The following is an 18,118-nucleotide window of genomic DNA, read 5'->3' as shown; positions in this document are numbered from 1 at the left end:
ATGTACACATCCTAAAGCAATATAGTTTTGCATGTTCTAAAACTTCGTGAAAATGGAACCACGCAATATGTACTTTTTTTGCATCTGGCCTCTTTTGCCAAAATTGTGCTTGTGAGATTTATCCTTATTGCATGCAGCCACCTTATTGCATGCAGCCACATTTTCATTGCTGTATAGTATTCTATTATGTGAATGTGCCACTGTTTAATTGTTTACATTCTGTCACTGCTGGCCCTCGGGGAGCTGTTTCCAGTTGGGGCTTCTATGAGCATTGCTGCTGGGAGTGTTCCAGTACAGATCTCCTGGTGCACATGTGGATGTTTCTCTAGGGCACATACCTTGGAGTGGGATTTCTGGGTCTTAGGGAATGGATGTCTCCAGTGTTTTTTGAAGAAGTTGAACTAAATGGACTTCCCACTGGCAGAATGTTATGTTCCTACTGTACCACATTCTTGCCAACATTTGAGATGGCTGACTTAAATTTTTGTCAGTGATGTACATTGCATCATTGTTCCCATTTGTCTGCTCACGTTGGGACCAGACACCATCCTATCCTGTGTGTCCCGAGCCTGCTTCTGTCCAGGCTCTTTCCACTGCGTTGTGGCTGCATCATCTCCGTCCCTCCCTCCGGTCTGGAGCCCCCACAATGGCAAGGATGTGTCCTTCTCCTGTGTGTGTCCCCTGTGTCCTCCTCCAATCCTGGGAGAAGGCTGTGTGTTGGAAGAATGAATGAATGATTTTGAGAGGTGGCCCATGCATGGATTGGTCTTTCTTTCTGACAAAAGGAAAACTGCAGGCCAGCAGGGCTAAGGGATGGGCCCAGGGCTTTGGGGGAGGCAGGGCAGAGGCTCCTGTTTCTTAACCCCTGTACTTCCCAGTGGGCCACTCGGCCCTGACTGCTCCTTGGGCTGAGAGAACAAAAGCAAAAGACCCCGGAGTCCTCATCCATCTCATGATTCTCCACCAACCTCCATCCCCAGATATACTTTGTCTTGAAAGCCACTTGGGGCCCCAAAATTGGGGCAGCAGAGAGCCAGCCCCATCTTGGACACTAGCTATGCTTCCCTGAGGGGGCTGGATTTCTGGAAGGCCTCAGTTGGGTTGGGGAGGGAATGGGCTGATGGTGTGAGCTTGTCTATTTCTCTGCTACATTTTGGGACCAATTACATTGATGAATTCTGGTCATCAGAGAGCATATCCAGCAGGGTTTCTGGAGAGGAAGGCAGACAGGCACTGTATTAGTCCATTTTCACGCTGTTGATAAAGACATACCCAAGACTGGGTAATTTATAAGGAAAAAGAGGTTTAATGGAGACTCACAGTTCCACGTGGCTGGGGAGGCCTCACAATTATGGCAGAAGGCAAAAGGCACGTCTTACACGGTGGCAGACAAGACAGAAAATGAGAGCCAAGCTAAAGGGGAAGCCCCTTATAAAACCATCAGATTTCGGGAGACTTATTCTCCACCACAAGAACAGTATGGGGGAAACTGCCCCCATGATTCAATTATCTCCCACAACATGTGGGAATTATGGGAGCTACAATTCAAAATGAGATTTGGGTGGGGACAGAGCCAAACCATGTCAGGCACTGAGGAGGCAGCAGCTGGCCAGACTGGCAGCCTGGAATGGTGAGAGCAGTGGACACAGGTGCAGGGAGGCCACAGTGAGGGAGAGGCTTTCCCTCCCAGGGAACATGGGTGCCTGTCAGCAGGCCACCTGGCATGATGGGGGCGGGTGAGCAGGTGGCGTGGTAGCTAGCAGGTGCACTCGGGGCCACTGTGTGCATGGCCATATTAGGTGCTTTACCAGCAACATCTCATTCTCCTCTCAAGAAACCCTTTTGAGACAGGGCCAACATCATTCCATTGCACAGAGGAGGCCTCAGCTCAGGGATGAGAAGCAGAGCACCCAGTCTGCCATGGAAGCTAGGGACCTTGGGAAGACTGTTAAATGGGCCCTGGGCCTCCCACTGCATCACACTGTCCCTTGACAGCCACAGTCACAAGTCTAAGCCACAATGACAACAATGGAGGGGGCTGCTCTGGACTGAATTGTGTCCCCCCAAAACTTGTATGTTGAAGCCCTAACACCCAATGTGGCTGTATCTGGAGATAGAGTCTTTAAGAGGTAATTAAGGTTAAGTGAGGTCATAAGGGAGGGCTCTAATCTCATAGGATTGTGGCCTTGTAGGAAGAGGAAGGGAGGGAGATTTCTGTCCCCTCCATGGGCACACACGAAGGAAAGGCCATGTGAGGACATAGGGAGAAGGCAGCCTCTACAGGGAGGAAGAGGGCCCGCGCCAGAACCCAACCGACTGGGCTGGCACTCTGATCTCAGACTTCCAGCCTCTGGAACTAGAAGCAAATTAATTACTTTTGTTCAAGCCACCCAGTCTATGGTATTTTGTTAGGTCAGCCTAAGCTGACTCAGACTACAGAGGAGGCAGAGCAGAGAATGACTTCAGCATCCTCCAAGAACCCAAGTGGGTCTGTTGAGGACCCTGGGGATGGACAGTGGGACGGGGGTAATGAGAACCAGAGAGGATCAGAGGTTGTAAGAGCTGGGGAGGCCTTTAGAAATGAAGAGATTCCACTGAAGTGGAGGAAGAAATGGAAGGGCAGGAGGTGTTAGAGAGCTCAAAATGAAAGGCCATTTTGTTTGCTATAGTTACTGTTCACAATCTTTCCATAATGCCTCCCAACCTCTACCTTGAAAGTGTTTACATTCTTCAAGCCCCTTCAACCAGTGGACTCCTTGTAGAGTCTCATGAAGGAGTAGGGTTGCCAGATAAAATACAGGATGCCCAGTTCAATTTGAATTTCAGATAAATATTGCATATTTTTAATATAAGTACATTCCAAATATTGCATGGGATATATTGGTACTAAATGATTATTTGTCGATTATATGAAGTTCAAATATACCTGGGTGTCCTGTATTTTTATTTGGTAAATCTAGCAACCTGAAGGAGCAGGCCTGTGTTGACTTTATCCCTATTTGATTGGGGAAGTTGAGCAGCTCCCCTAAGGGTTATGAGCTGGTGTAGGGCCTGGCTGGCACTGGGACACAGGCACCCTGGTTCCAAGCCCTGTCCCTTTCCACACAGCTGCCACCTCTGACAGCTAATTGCTGAACAGAGTTGCAACCTAACATCTGGGGCATGTGTCAAACCACAACAGAGCCTGTCTTCCCTTTCATCAGGCAGGGCCGGGGGAGCTGCCGGAGCCATCAGAGGGAGGGAAAGCCCTCAACTCAAAGGCCACCTCACCGAGAATTCCGGCTCCCGCCCTCTAGGTTCGCTTTTGGCTTTGTTTCTCAGACTCACTTGGCTTTGGGGACTGAGGCTGTACTTGTATGTAGTAAGAATATACTGTTTATTTTTCCACTGGGGGGAAAATACCACCTCCATTAAACTGTGCATTACCCTTTTCTAAATCTTTTACATCTATCCGTTAATCCTCATGGCCAACCCTGTGAAATGCCTGTGTGTACTGTTATCCCCATATTGCAGACGGAAAAACTGAAGCACAAAGCACTCCTGACACAGATGGGAGTTGGCTTCTCAGCCTCTTTTCTGGCTCAAGGGTCTTGCCAGGCTACCACGGGGAGGGGAAAAAAATCACATAATATGAAATTGCTCTCAGATCTCAGAACATACATCTTGCCAAGCCGGAATCCAAAAAACCGAGCCTCCCATTGCCCCAGATTCTGCCTTCTTCCTCTGCCTTCTCCCTGTAGGAAGAAGGATAGTAATGCATGGAAATAAACTTTCCTCCAGAGAGGTAGTCCCCATGAGTATCTTTAGGCCAACTCAGCTTCTCCAATTCTTGCCCTTCTACTCCTTCTGCAGGATTTCTATTGCTGGGGTTCGGAGTTGATATTCAAGGGATGTTTCATCCAAAGCTATCAACAATGATGGGCACTGTGAACATTGGCATTTAGGAAAGGTTCTCAGCCACAGGCAGAGAATGGAAAGCAATTTCAGGTGCCTCCTTTACTTCCCAACAGAAGAGCCCACTGGCCAAGACGTCTGGCCCACAACTAAGGCCTCCTGGCCAACGGTTCCAAGGATTGGTGATGAGGTTGCCGTGGAGGGAAAGGCAACCCTGCCACTCTGTGCAGGAGGAGGCCAGGCTGGCTGCAGCATATCTTCCTTCCTGTGTGTGTCTGGCGTGTGAGCACACCACATGGTCCTGTGGTTTTGCGTGGCTTTCCCTGTCCACCACACATTTCATTTCGTGTGTGTGTGTGTGTATGTGTGTGTGTGTGTACTGGGGGTGGGAGGCCGCTGTGGTTCCATAACCCAGCTTCTCTCTGAGACAGCTCAGACAGGCCTGGGGCTGGGCTTCCAGCCTCATGGGGAGGTGGGAGGCGAAGCCTGGAGACACTCTTCCTGTGTCAGGGCAGGTGAAGCATGTGTGTGAACAGCACTGGATCAGCTGTCAAGGCAGTCTACTGCAGCCAGCTGGGCCTGTCCTCCAGAGACAGAAAGAACCAGCGGACCTCGACCCTCAAGCCCATTTCAACCATCAGGAGAACTTGGAGGAGGGGCAGTGTTTTGAATCAACTGTTTCACAGGGTGAAGTGCACAGTGATTACAAGAGCTTCCTGGCTGTGCCCCTCTCCCATTCCCACCGCTTCGGGAGGGACCTGTCCAGGGGCTGCCCCTTCTTAGATGGAGATTGAGAATCCATAAATATTCCCTGATGGCTGCAGAACTGGGTTCAGATTCAGTGTCCAGGCACTGAAGGCCCCCTCAGTGTGGCCGTCTTCACCTTCTGGCCACATGGGCCAGATCCCACTCACTGACACTTTCCAATCACTATGCTTGTGTGAGTCCCACTCGCTCTCACACCCTTAACCCTGACTACCTGGCTCAAGGCCCGTGTCTTCCTCCTATCCTGATGTCGTCTTCCTGGCACTTTCTGCCCACACCAGCCACTTTGTACATGTCCCAAGGCTGTCCAAAGGTGTTATCTTTTTGTGATAACCACATCTCACAGGTGCCTAGAGATTTCCAACAGACAAAACACATCCACAAGACACATCATTTATTTCTCACTGCAACCCTACAAAGTAGGAATTACTGTCCCCACACTGCAGATGAGCCTCAGAGAAGTTACCGCAGTGACTCTGACTTCAAATTACTGGTTTCTGGAGGCTGAGCTTGCGTTACAGATGTGATGGGCTCCTGACGCAGGCTCTCTCCTCTACCACACCCTGAGATTCATGGCAAAGGCCTGTGGGCACAGGTGGGGTTACCAAGTGCCAGACTAGATGGGAGGGAAATGTGGCCCCCGCCTCATGGAAAAGTAAGTCTCCCCAAAGACATGGTTGTGGAGATTTATCACTCAATTTACAGCATTAGAAAGAGGGGTTTGCATGCCCAGATGTAGCCTTTGGCATTTAGGAACTAGACAGGGTCCTTGCAGCAAAGTCACCCTCTCTCCTAGAACGGGTGCTGTCGGCTCCCACAGCCCCGTCTATCCTGAGAGACCCTATACCTCTGTGGCAGGAAGGAAAGAGGGTGGAGGGTCTGTCTGCAGTGCCAGTGGAGAAGGTAGCATGAGGCTGTATGAAAAGGAGAATGCATTCTGTCTTTGTGTGAGTCCGAGAGAGAGATGCCGAACACGGAGCGGGGCTGCCCCAGCTCCACTGAGGGCCTGGCCAGGAAGGGCAGCCTAAGGTTTAACCACCCGGGAGGACGCCCTGCTCCAGCGTCTGGCTCCCCACGGCGGTCCCACAGCGCCACCTAGCGCCCTCCCCGCCAGGAGAACACGCGTCCTTCACTACGCGGAGGAGGGCGCTGTCCAGGAATCCAGAGCACCTCTGAACTGGCTAAGTGCTTGCATGCCACCTCCAGTGCCTGCCGCTTGGCCCACACATGCCTTGGCCACGCTGTCCTTGCTCCTCACCTGCACCCAAGATGACCATCCCTGCCCTTCCTCTCTCAAGTGATTTTGGGGAACAAATGAAAAGGCTATAACGTAAAATGGTAAAAGTGCTCTGCAAAGATAGTACTGAGTACCACTTACTGAGAATCTTCTCCGCACCCCACGCTGCTAGACATGTAATGAGGATTATCACTAAGCCCCACGGCAACACTGAAAGGTGGAGATTATCAAGCCCATTTTACAGAAGAGAAATTGAGTTTCAGAGAAGTAGAGTAACACATACAAATTCACCTTACTAGTACAAGACAGAGCCGGGATTCACATTAATTCCAAAGCCTGTGGCTCCCTGGCTCCCCTGGGAAGACCCATTGCTATTATCACCACTGTATTCTTAGAACTGCTGCTGCTGCTGCTGCTGCAGTGGAAGAACACAGGCCCTTCCAGCACACAGATATGGATTCAAACCACTTGCCACTCAGCAGCTGTAGGGCTTGGACAGGCCACCTACCATCCCACAGCCTCACCTCCCGCCTCCTTCCCAGAAGTGTTCTCCCCTCTTGCCACACCTCAATTATCTCTTCCTCTAGGGAGGCCTCCCCCACTGAGCACACAGCTCTCAGGGTGAGGGGGCTTGTTGTCCCCTGATCTGAAGCCCCAAACCATCTGATGCCAGGCTGTCATGTTGTCCCCATCATTACCCACTCCTATGTCAACATCGCCTCCCCTCAGCTGGGCTGCGGCCTCCTCACAGTACACAGGCCCAGCATGCGGCAGCGCTCCACAGGAACTCTGCAGGGCGGTCTAGAAACACGCCCACATGCCCTTTCACACTTGTCTCTTCAAAAAGTGGAGTCTAATTCATCTCTCCTTGAATATTGGCCAGGCTTAGCAACTTGCATCTACTGAATAAAGTGAGATGGGAGTGATGCTGTGTGATTTCCAAGACGAGGTTAGAACAGGTGATATGGCTTTGGACTGGCTCTCTGTCTCCTAAGATGCTGACTCTTGGAATCCAGCCACCAGGATGTGAAGAAGTGCAGGCCACACAGAGAAGCCACGTGTAGATATTCTGCCTGACAGCCCCCACTGAGATCTCAGCTGACAGCCAGCATCAACTGGCAGACATGTGACAAATGAGCCTTTGGATGATCACAGGCACAGCCTTTGAGCTACTCCAGCTGGTACAAGAGAGGGCAGAGATGAGCTGTCCCCACCAAGCCCTACCCAAATTTCAGATTCATGAGCAAAATAAATGCTGCCAAGTTTTGGAGAGTTGGTTACAGTGCAGTGGACAACCAGAACATTCTGCTAACTTGCACAATTGTGAGCAGCCACTAAGTACTGAGCACACACAAGGGTGAACTGTGGGCTCTGTCCGCCCTCCAGGTCATCATCATTGCTGCTCTCCAGTTCTTAGAAGGGCTGGTTCTTCTCATCCTTGCCTGGAGGCCTGGGCCCTGCTCTGCTAATTCTACTCATCATTATTTATTTATTCATTCATTCGATGCAGTATTTTTTTTTTTTTGAGACAGAGTCTTGCTGTGTCACCCAGGCTGGAGTGCAGTGGCATGATCTTCGCTCACTGCAACCTCTGCCTCCCTTTAGCCTTTAGCCTTTAGCCAGGAAGGTAAAATAGATAATAACCAATAAACTAAGAATTATTTAACTAAACTCTTCATAAACAACATAAATGCAGGGCTAGGATACGATGACAGCATGTAACAGGGGAACCTACTGAGTCTTGCTACTCACCTCTCTGCAACCTGCCTTGTCCTTTAGCTCACCCCAACCATTCATTAGGAAATCCTCTGCCACGGAGACCCTCCATCCTAGACATTCAGTGGCAGTTCCAATTTCCTGGAATTTCATGCTTTTTATAATTGCTTCATGATTTGTATTACTTTGTGAGTCCTCATCAACTATAGTTTTTAAACCAGAAGAAAAAGATCCTTTGAAAATTCTAGGTCTAGAAAATGCATGGCCTGCAATCTTAAATTACTCCCCAATGGTATCATTGAGATGTTTTTGTCCTGCCAACTTCATTGAGGAGGACTTCCACTTCCAGCCAAGATAGAGGAACAGGGACCAGACTTACCTGAAATAAGGAAACAAAACAGGCAAAATATATAAAACTGGTTTTTCAGATACTGGACAGTGGCTTGAAATGAAGGTCAGTGATTCCTGAAAGAGAGGATATAAAAAGAGGATCCCTACCATTTTCACAACTTACTGCCTTGAGGGACTTTCCAGGGGACAGCACAGAGAGGGGAATCCAGGCAGAGCCTAGAAAACTCCCTGCACTCAGGAGATAACACCGAGTGCTCAGGGAGACCATGGTGTCAAGGGTTTGCTAATCAGAGTACCAAAGAGACAGAGAGCTACACAGAGAGAGAACTCAGGATCTGCAAAGGGTCCTCATCAATTACTCAGCAGAGTACTGATCAGAGCATGTGTATGAAGAAACTGTCGGGAAGCTGTGGGTCAGGGAAGACATCCAGGAGGATTAGGAACAGTGGACAGAACACACACACAGAGTGCTGAAAATAGAGCCCGGTTCCACCAACAAGAATGGAACGACTCCTAAATTATGGGGCATTGGGTAGAATCTTTGTAAAGGTCTTGCCTCTGTAATGGGAAATAAATAGCTCTAGATGGAGCACTACTCCAGACCCACTCAACAAATTGTAAAGGATATTCCAAAAAGAGCAAATGTTTCCAATTTGCTAACTACACTCTGGACAAGAATATCTGTAAGAATACCAAAAAATGCAGCAGCCAACAAAGTAAAATTCACAATGTGTGACATCCAAACAAAGATTAACAGGCATATAGAGGCAGAAAAAACATAATGCTTCATGAGAATTAGTTAAGGTAAACTAACCCAGAACTGACATACACATAGAATTAGCAGAGAAGGACATGAAAAGTGATTATAACTGTATTCCATCTCTTTTAAAAGTTAAGCATAAACATAGAACTTACAAAAAAGGCCTAAATAAAAACTTCTAGAGATGGACACTACAGTCTCTGAGATAAAAACACACTGGGTGGGATTAATATGATGAGACATGGAAGAAGAAAAGATTAATGAATTTGAAACCACAGCAATAGAAACCATTCAGAATGAAACATGCATAGACACAGAAGAAGAAAAGATTAATGAATTTGAAACCACAGCAATAGAAACCATTCAGAATGAAACATGCATAGACACAGAAGAAGAAAAGATTAATGAATTTGAAACCACACAAATAGAAATGGTTCAGAATGAAACATGCATAGAGAAAATAATTTTTTGACAAAATGGAAAGAGCATCAGTAAGCTGTGGGACAACTTCAAGTAGCCTAATATATATGTAATTGAGTCCCCAAAGGACATCAGGAGATGGGAAAGTGAACACAAAATATTTGAAGAAATCGTGGACAAAAGTTTTCCAAATTTGATGAAAACTATAGATTTTCATCTATAGCAACCAAGATTTTTTTAGTAGGTGAATGAACAAACTGTGGTACATCTAGATAATGGAATGTGATTCAGCAATTTAAAAAATGAACTATCTAGTCACAAAAAATATGGAGAAATCTTAAATGCATATTTACTAAGTGAAAAAGGACAGTCTGAAAAGGCTACCTACTATGTTATTTCAACTGTAGAAATAACTTCTGGAAAAAGCAAAACTTTAGAGACAGTGATAAGATCAGTGGTTGCGAGAGGTTGAAGGGGAGGAAAAACAGGATGAAGAGGTGAAGCATGGGGGATTTTTGGGCAGTGGAACTATTCTGAATGATACTTCAGTGGTGGATATTTAACATCATGCATTTATCAAATCTCTAGAACTGTATAACACAAAGAGTGAATACTAATGCAAACTATGGACATTGGCTTAAAATACTGTACTAATATTGTTTTATGAATGCTAACAAATGCACCACACTAATGCAAGATGTTAATAATAGGGGAAACTGTGTATATCTGTTGGGGGAAGAGGTTGCATATGGGAACTCTCTGTACTTTTTGTTTTTTAGATTTTTCTGTAAATCTAAGTCTTCTCTAAAAGAATATATTAAAATAAAAATATTGGATTTTTAAACAAGATATAATAAAAAGATAATTGTTTAAACAAGAATAGTAACTGCATTATAGGCTTTATAATATATATAAAAGTAAAATATGTGATAAATAGAATAAAGTCTAGGAGGGAAAAAAACAGAAGTATACTGTTGTAAGTTCTTACCTGTGAAGTGTTACGCTATCACATGAAAGCAGACTGTGTTAGAGATACTTACTAGAAATCCTAAAACAACCTCTAGAATGAAAATATGATAACACAATAAAGGATATAAAATAGAATTATAAAAAATTCAACTAATTTGGAAGAAAGCAGAAAAAGAGGAAAAATAAAGCAATAAGAGTTTGGGCAAATAAAAAACAAATAATAAGATGATAGTGAAAAGCCTTCCCACAAAGAAAACTTTAGACCTAAATGGCTTCAGTGGTGAATTCTACCAAATATTTAAGAAATAAATAATATTAATTCTACACAACTGTTCCCCAAAATTAAAGAGGATGAAAGACTTTCTGATTTATCCTGTGGCTAATATTACTCCAATAACAAAACCAGACAAAAACAGTACAAGAAAAGATAACTGCAGACTAATATCTTTTATGAATATAGAGTAAAAATTCTGAAAATAGTTTATCAAATTAATCCAATAATATATAAAGAAGTATTATATGTCTTTATTAAGTGGAGTTATCCCAGGAATATAGTTGGATTAACATACAGAAACCCCACAAAGGATAAAAGTAACACCCCATGCTTATCTCAAAAGATACTGAAAAGGCATTTGATAAAATCCAACATCATTCCTGATTAAAAAAACAAAACTCTCAACAAACTAGAAGTAAAAGGGAATTTCTGCAATCTGACAAAGGACAAAAACCTACAGATGAAAAACCCACAGAAAACATACTTAATGTAAAAACAAAATGTGCTTCCTCTAAGATCAGGAACAAGACAAGGATGTTTGCTCTCATCACTGCTATTTAACATTCTCCTGGAGGTTCTAGTCAGTGTAACCAGGTCCTGCACCAGGCCTCCCAAAAAAAGAAAAAGAAAAAGAAAAAGAAGAAAACCTTTCCAGATTGAAAAAGAAGAATTAAAGTTGTCTTTGTTCACAGACAACATGTAAAATATCTGATATAATCTACTCACAATGAACCATGGATCTAAATGTAAAATATGAAACTATGCACTATGAAGGTTCTAGAAACCTCTAGAAAAAAAACATAGGAAACACTCTTTGTGACTTTAGGTTAAACAAAGGATGATCCATAAAAGAACATGTTGATAAATTGGACTTCATCAAAATAAAAAACTTACCTTTAAAAGATATTGTTAAGAAAATACAAAGGTAAGCCACCAAATGGGAGAAAAATGTTTGAAAATATATTTTAATATTGGACTTGTATCCAGAATATACATATATATATATATTCTGATATTTAAGAATTCATGAAATTAAAAAATAAAAAAACAAACAACTAGATTTCTAAAGTAGGCAAAAGATTTGAATAGATGAATCGACGAATGAATGGAAAATTAGCACATGAAAAGATGCTCAACATCAACAGTCATTAGACCAATGAAATTAAAAACCACAGTGAGATACCATAACACATTTATTAGAAGGCTAACATTAAGAAGAGTGACTATTTTAAGTGTTGATGAAGATGCTGAGGAAACAATACTCTCATATAATATGTTGATGGAGATGTAAATTGGTACAATTACTTTAGAAAAATGTGGGAGTTTCTTAAAAAGTTAAACACAGTCAACCATTCATTCCCAGATATTTACCCAGGAGAAATGAAAACATATATGCAAAGACGTGTACATAAGTGTTCATAGGAGCTTTATTTGTCATAACCAAAGACTGGGAAAAACCCAAAAGTCCCTCAACAGATGAAAGGATAACAAGTTGTGGTCCATAAACCACGATAGATACTACTCAGCAGTAGAAAGGAAAGGAACAAACCATTGATACACATGGCACCATGAGTGAACCTTAAAATAATTATGTTAGGTGAAAAAAGCCGGACAAAAGAGAATATAAACTTGTGGTGCCTTTTATATGAAATTCTAGAAAATGCAAACTATCCACAGTGAAAGAAAACAGTGGCTTCCAGGGGAGAGAGTTATTTGGGAAGAGCAGGAGGAAGGGATTACCTACCAAGGAGTACGAGGAAGCTTTTGGGGTGATGGATATTTTCATTATCTTGACTGTGGTTATGGTTATATGGCAGACACATGTCAAAACTTATCAAATTATATGCTTTCAGCATGTGAAGTTTGTTGTATGCCAATTATACCTGAATAAACCTATTTATTTATTTATATAAAAATATAAACCTATTTATTTTAAAAAACAAAACTCCACTGGGAAATTTTTGAGGTTAGGGATATCTGTATTCTCTTTCCGTATTTTCCACAGGGTTTGCCTCAGGTCTGAGTGTGCAGAAGGTGGTCAACAAATGTTTGATTAATTTCATCCCTACAAGAATTACCAGCAGAGAAGGAAACTCACTGAGCAAGGATGTTTACTGCTACAATTCAGCTGATGGGGAAATTGTGATTTGCTGAAGTAGCAAAAGTCTCAAGTGGTGAGGGGACTTCGTTTGATTACTCATTTCTATGGACTGCTAGGTCAAGTCAGTTCATTTCAACCTGGAACATTTGCATCCCTGGACAGTTTCTAAAAGAGGAGAATGAATGCCACTGAGCATTCATAAGGAATAAGATGAGATGGAACAAGAATGATGATGATGAGGATGAGAATGAGAATGATGAAGTTGATGATGACAGTAATAGTGATAATACTATTTACCACTTGATGGCCACTGACTGTGTGCCAGAGCACCATCTGCTTCCTGTCTGTTCACCCTCACCCCAGTCCTATGTGGAAGTTGTTATCATTCCATCTTAAAGAGGAGGAACTAGCAGGTGGTGAGTAAAATGGACTCATATAGCTAATAAGTTGCGGAGCTAGTATTTGAACCCATGTCTGTCTGATTCCAAAGCCTGTGCTCCTACCATTAAATGTATCCCATTCCCAAGCCAATATACACATGTGAACACATGTATTTCCACCTGAACACCCATGTAAGGCCACACACACACACACACACGCATATGCTCAACCACATGTATACAAATGTACCTGCACACACATGGGTACACATACACACATGCACATATTTGAATACACACATTTGCATGCATACAAAAATGGTCACACACATACACAAATGCATCCACATGTATCCCCTGAACACACACACCTATGCACATACACACTTGCATGACACATACAGCTGAGCACACACATATGTGGTTGCACATACACACAGGCACACAGTCCTAAGAACATACATTTTCCCTTTCTGGCTCTGGCTTCGTGCAAACAGCCACCACTACGTCCCTTTGCCAGCCTCTCCCAGCCCAGGCCACAGGAATCTTCAAACACTGAAGTCCTAAGTCTCAAGTGAAATTATGCCCAGGCCCCTGATCTGGGGGAGCTGCATGCAAGTCAGGGCAATCAGATACATCACATTTTCCCATGAAAGAAATTTCCGACAGGCTTACTAACCTTTGAAAATACCAGTTCTCAGTCCGAGGGACTTCCTGAGTCCAGATCAAATTGAAAAATAACCTAGTGACAGGCCACCCAGTTCTGAGCTGATGGGAATTACTTTCAACCCAGGCCAGCTTGTCCTTTAGACAAAATGTTCCACACCAAACCTGACAGCAGCCAGATCTTGGGAGCAGGGGAGCCAATTGCCATTTATTACAATACATATCCACAATCGCTGTGTCATGGGGCCACTGCTCTGGGCCCAAGTCCCTGTGGGGGCAGCTGGGGTGGCAAGTAGCAGCCAGCCTTAGTGCCTTTGACATTTATGTCCCTGTGCTATAGGCCAGAGGGTCTGTCTGTCATCACAGACTGATGTAGCCTTGGCCCCTGGCAATCATTTTCTGTTTCAAGTGTTCAGTTTGGTGTAGAATTGTAGTTCAGTGGATGCTATCAGAAGAAAAAGGACAGAGTGTCACATGGAAAATTGGAGATAAACTGATAACTCCAGGGTTAGAGGAACTGACTCATCCACCCCCACTGTCTTATGGTGGAGGACAGTCTCCCTCCTTCTCTCTTTTGAGCCATATTCTGGCTCAGAAGTCAGTCTATGTAATTTCTGGAAGTGTTGATGTTTTTCTTCATCCCATAGAGCACATGTGGAACAGAGCTTTTCCACCATAAGAGCTGCCAGGTACCTCAGAGTTCAGCCTTGTCACTGCATGGAATAAATTGGGTGGTCATGCGCAAGACCCGTAACTTCAGAGCCTCAGTTTATGCATATAAAAGGTGGGAATATCAGTGCCTGCCCCCTCTGCCTCACCAATTTGCCAAGAAGACCAACAGGGCTGATGAGAAGACAGTGCACTCTGAGTCAGAGGGAAGGGGCTTGGGCCATCACATCTTCAACCATTCCTACGATTGTTCAAGGTTTTTTTGCTCAGGCACACCCTCACACAGGCTTCCAGGAATGTCTTCTAATGTTTCCCTCTTTCTCTGGAATTATCTCCTCTTCTGCACTGCTACTGACTGTCCCACTGCTCAGCGGGCTGCATCCCAGCCATGTGCTCAGCCCCAGCAGATGCTTCAAACTGCTCATTCCTGTAGCTCCCAACACAACCGTACCTCTTCTTGACCGATGATTTTGCTTTCGAGTGCTCAGAAAAAGAGGGACAGGGAGGCAGGAAGGCTCTCTGATTCTCTCCCCAAAATGTATCCACTTTAACCCATCCTTAACTCCTGGCCTCCTGGTGCAAAGGCTCCTTCGCATCTACTACCAATGCCTCCACTTAGAATCTTCATCCCTGAAGCTTCCTCAGGGATCCACAACATCACTTGTCCCTTCTCATTACTGGATCTTTGCTTTTTTCCTTGCTACCAGTCCCTTCTCAGCACACAAACGGGAATTTCGGCCATGGAATTTCTGTCTCTGTGGGAACATATAAGAGGTTTGGACTTTGAATAGGGGGCAGAAGAATAAAAACTCTGGGTGAAGACAAAAGTGGGGTGGATGTGGACCTTTCAGGAGGCCTCAAGGATAGGGAATTGAAGACTTATAGAAGTCACGTGAGTGTGGTTGCTGGAGACCGCAGGGGTTCTTGCGTTGTCCAGACTGTCACCATTCTTCCTTGGGCTCTGTTCTTCCTCTCGCCATTCCTCTCCCTGACTTTTATCCCCAAACCCCATCTTGACTTCTAAAAGCTTAGGATAAAATATATCTTTTAAAAAACAAAAGTCCAGACTCCGTTAAATCACTGAGAGTGGCATAAGGGACTCTCCACTGGGGCATCACTATACTTTTGTTTTACAAATAATAGAAAACCATGCTTGCTCCACAGACCTGGTGAAGATATGACCTAATGAATCCTAACAGTAGCTGCAGCCAGATAGCCTTGGGACTGTCAGTCAGAGGGCCAACCCTCCCCAACCCCCAGTGGTGAACAGAAGCCCACCTAGGCCAATCAGCCTCTCTCACCAGGAACTTAGATTGGATGGAAGGCAGGGAGTTGGAACCAAGCCATTAGGACCGCAACCTGCTGGAGAGATCTCTTGAGTTCCTGCCTCTGGGGTTCTTGGAGCTGCCATCTTTCAAGTCCTTCCTGAGGCTTGGCTGTTGAGCTTTTTTTGAATTCTGTGAGATATTCAGTATCCTTCCAATTACTCCCATTTCAGTTTTACTCTGGAAAGATTTGTTTCTTGCAATCAGAGTACTTCTGAATACCATCCTCAGAACGTAACTGAGTGCCATGGCTTGTGCCTGCAATTCCAGCACTTTGGTAGGCTGAGGCTGAGGCGGGCAGATCACTTGAGCCCAGGAGTTCAAGACCAGCCTGGACAACACAAAAATTAGCTGGGCATGGTGGTGTGCACCTGTTGTCCTAGCTGCTTGGGAGGCTAAGGTGGGAGGATTGCTTGAGCCCAGGAGGCAGAGGTTGCAGTGAGCTGAGATCATGCTACTGCACTCCAACCATGGTGACAAAGTAAGAAAGACCCTGTCTCAAAAGAAAAAAAAAAGGAAAAGAAAAAAAGAAAGTAATTGACTTGCCACCACACAACCTTCTCACACCATCTTTATGAAACACCAGACATCAGATCCTGAAAGTACTTTATTCTCAAAGTCTGCAAGATAAGTATTGTCATTATGCCCATTTTGCAGGTGAGGTACTGAGGCTCTGAAAGATGTGGGCATCTGCCCGAGGTTATAGCTTAAACCAGGAATCTTCTTTACTCCACGTCAGTAAAACTCACTGTACCCCAAGTAAAAGAGGTCATTGGAAGGAAAGTGGGAAGCTCTCTGGCCAAGACAGCACCTTTCTCCATCTCTCCATACATATTCTCCCATCTCTGCTTCTGAGGATCTGCTCCATTTTCCTGCCTTTCTCTGCAGAGTGGCTTTTCCCTGCTCACTCATCAGTGAGCACATTGCTGAAAAAGGCTGCTTCAGCCCAAACCCTAAATACTTAGTTATTCACTTCAAGCTTCCACCATCAACTATTCTATGTCTCGTAGTTTGAATTATTGAGAAAAAATCTGCTTGGTGCCTGGTCATCTGGGGTAGGCTGAAGAATGTCCCCCTACTTCCTCCCAAGTATAACTGCACTCTAAGCCATGGAACTTGTGGATGTTACCTTATATGGAAACATGGTCTTTGCAGATGTGATTAAGTTAAAGATTTTAAAATGGGGATTATCTTGGATTATCAGGGTGGGTCAGGGATTATGCAATCACATACATCCTTATAAGAAGAAAACAGAGGAAGATTTGGCACAAATAGAAGAAGAGAAGCTGATGTGAAGATGGAGGCAGAGATTGAAATGATGCAGCCACAGGCAAAGGAATGTTTACAGTCATCAGAAACTGGAAGAGACAAGGGGCAGATTCTTCTCCAGAGATAGACTCTAAAGGGAGCAGAGCTCCCTTGATTTCAGCCCAGTAATACTGATTTCAGATTTCTCATGCAGAATTGTGAAAGAATACATTTTTGTTATTTTAAACCATAATATTTGTGGTAGTTTGTTATAGCAGCCACAGGAAACTAATGCTAATACAGTAGCCAATGGATTCATTCATCCTGCACTAAGTGTCCAATCAGCTGTGTCCAGGAGGATGTTTACAGGAAAAACATAGCCACTGAGGCCTGCTTTCTCAGCTATGGGAAGAAAGTAGAGGGTTCATTTTCAGAGAAAAGGCATGGGCTTGGAGACACCTGCATTCATCCTACCACCAGTCTCTGACACCTGCTATCATGTAGGTGTAAGCATTGGGAAGTGCAGGGCAGCAGACTTGCCTAAATAGGCACCAAGCCTAGTGCTCTCCCTTCTCCTCCCAAATAGGGAATGAGTTCATAAACAGCACTGTTAATATTAATGCTAAGTTGGGGGAAAATAGGTGAGGCTGGAAGGTGAGTCTATTCATCCAGCTAATTCAAACAGGAGTTTACTAACACCCTGTTTTGCCAGGCCTTGGGATAAGTGCTTAGCACAGGCACCAATCTATAGTCTAGAGAAGGATAAGACCTGCACATCCTGGATAGTTGGAAAAAATACAAAGAATCATTTAATCACTCATTTATTCAACAAAAGTTTGCTGTGCACGTAGATGTACTAGGCTAGGTGATATTGCAATAAAATATGTAGAGTCACTGTCTTCATGGGGTGAGAAAAAGAAATAAGGAGATAAAGAGCAAAATAACAGATTATAAAATGGGCTATAAAGGAAAGGAATAAGTGTTGAGACAGAGAATCAGGTGTATGAATTGGCAGTGGCAGTGGTGGTGGTGGTAATCAGGGCTTGGAATCAGGAGTTAGATTTAGGGTGCGTGTGAGCAGTGTGGATGGAGAAATTTAAAAAGTAGTTGGATTTAAATCTGAGGATGGGGGAGAAGGTTTGGGCAGGAAGTAGAATACATAAATTATGTATTTATTTGAAACAGAGTCTGACTCTGTCACCCAGGCTAGAGTGTTTGTTTGTTTATTTGAGATGGAGTCTTGCTTTGTTGCTCAGGCTGCAGTGCAATGGCATGATCTTGGCTCACTGCAACCTTTGCCTCCTGGGTTCAAGTGATTCTCCTGGTACAGGCGCCCGCCACCA

At 44.4% G+C, this 18,118-nt stretch overlaps 1 protein-coding gene across 1 annotated transcript in view; it reads left to right on the top strand.

Moving 5' to 3' along the window:
* The window catches only part of MRPS22 (mitochondrial ribosomal protein S22), a 338,889-nt gene that overhangs the window by 307,266 nt on the left and 13,505 nt on the right, over window positions 1-18,118 (top strand). The gene's annotated exons all lie outside the window — the stretch shown is intronic.

The sequence above is a fragment of the Nomascus leucogenys genome, chromosome 8, assembly GCF_006542625.1.
Source record: "Nomascus leucogenys isolate Asia chromosome 8, Asia_NLE_v1, whole genome shotgun sequence".
Lineage (NCBI taxonomy): Eukaryota > Metazoa > Chordata > Mammalia > Primates > Hylobatidae > Nomascus > Nomascus leucogenys.
Note: the sequence above shows the minus strand (reverse complement) of the source record. Positions and strands in the feature narration are given on the sequence as shown.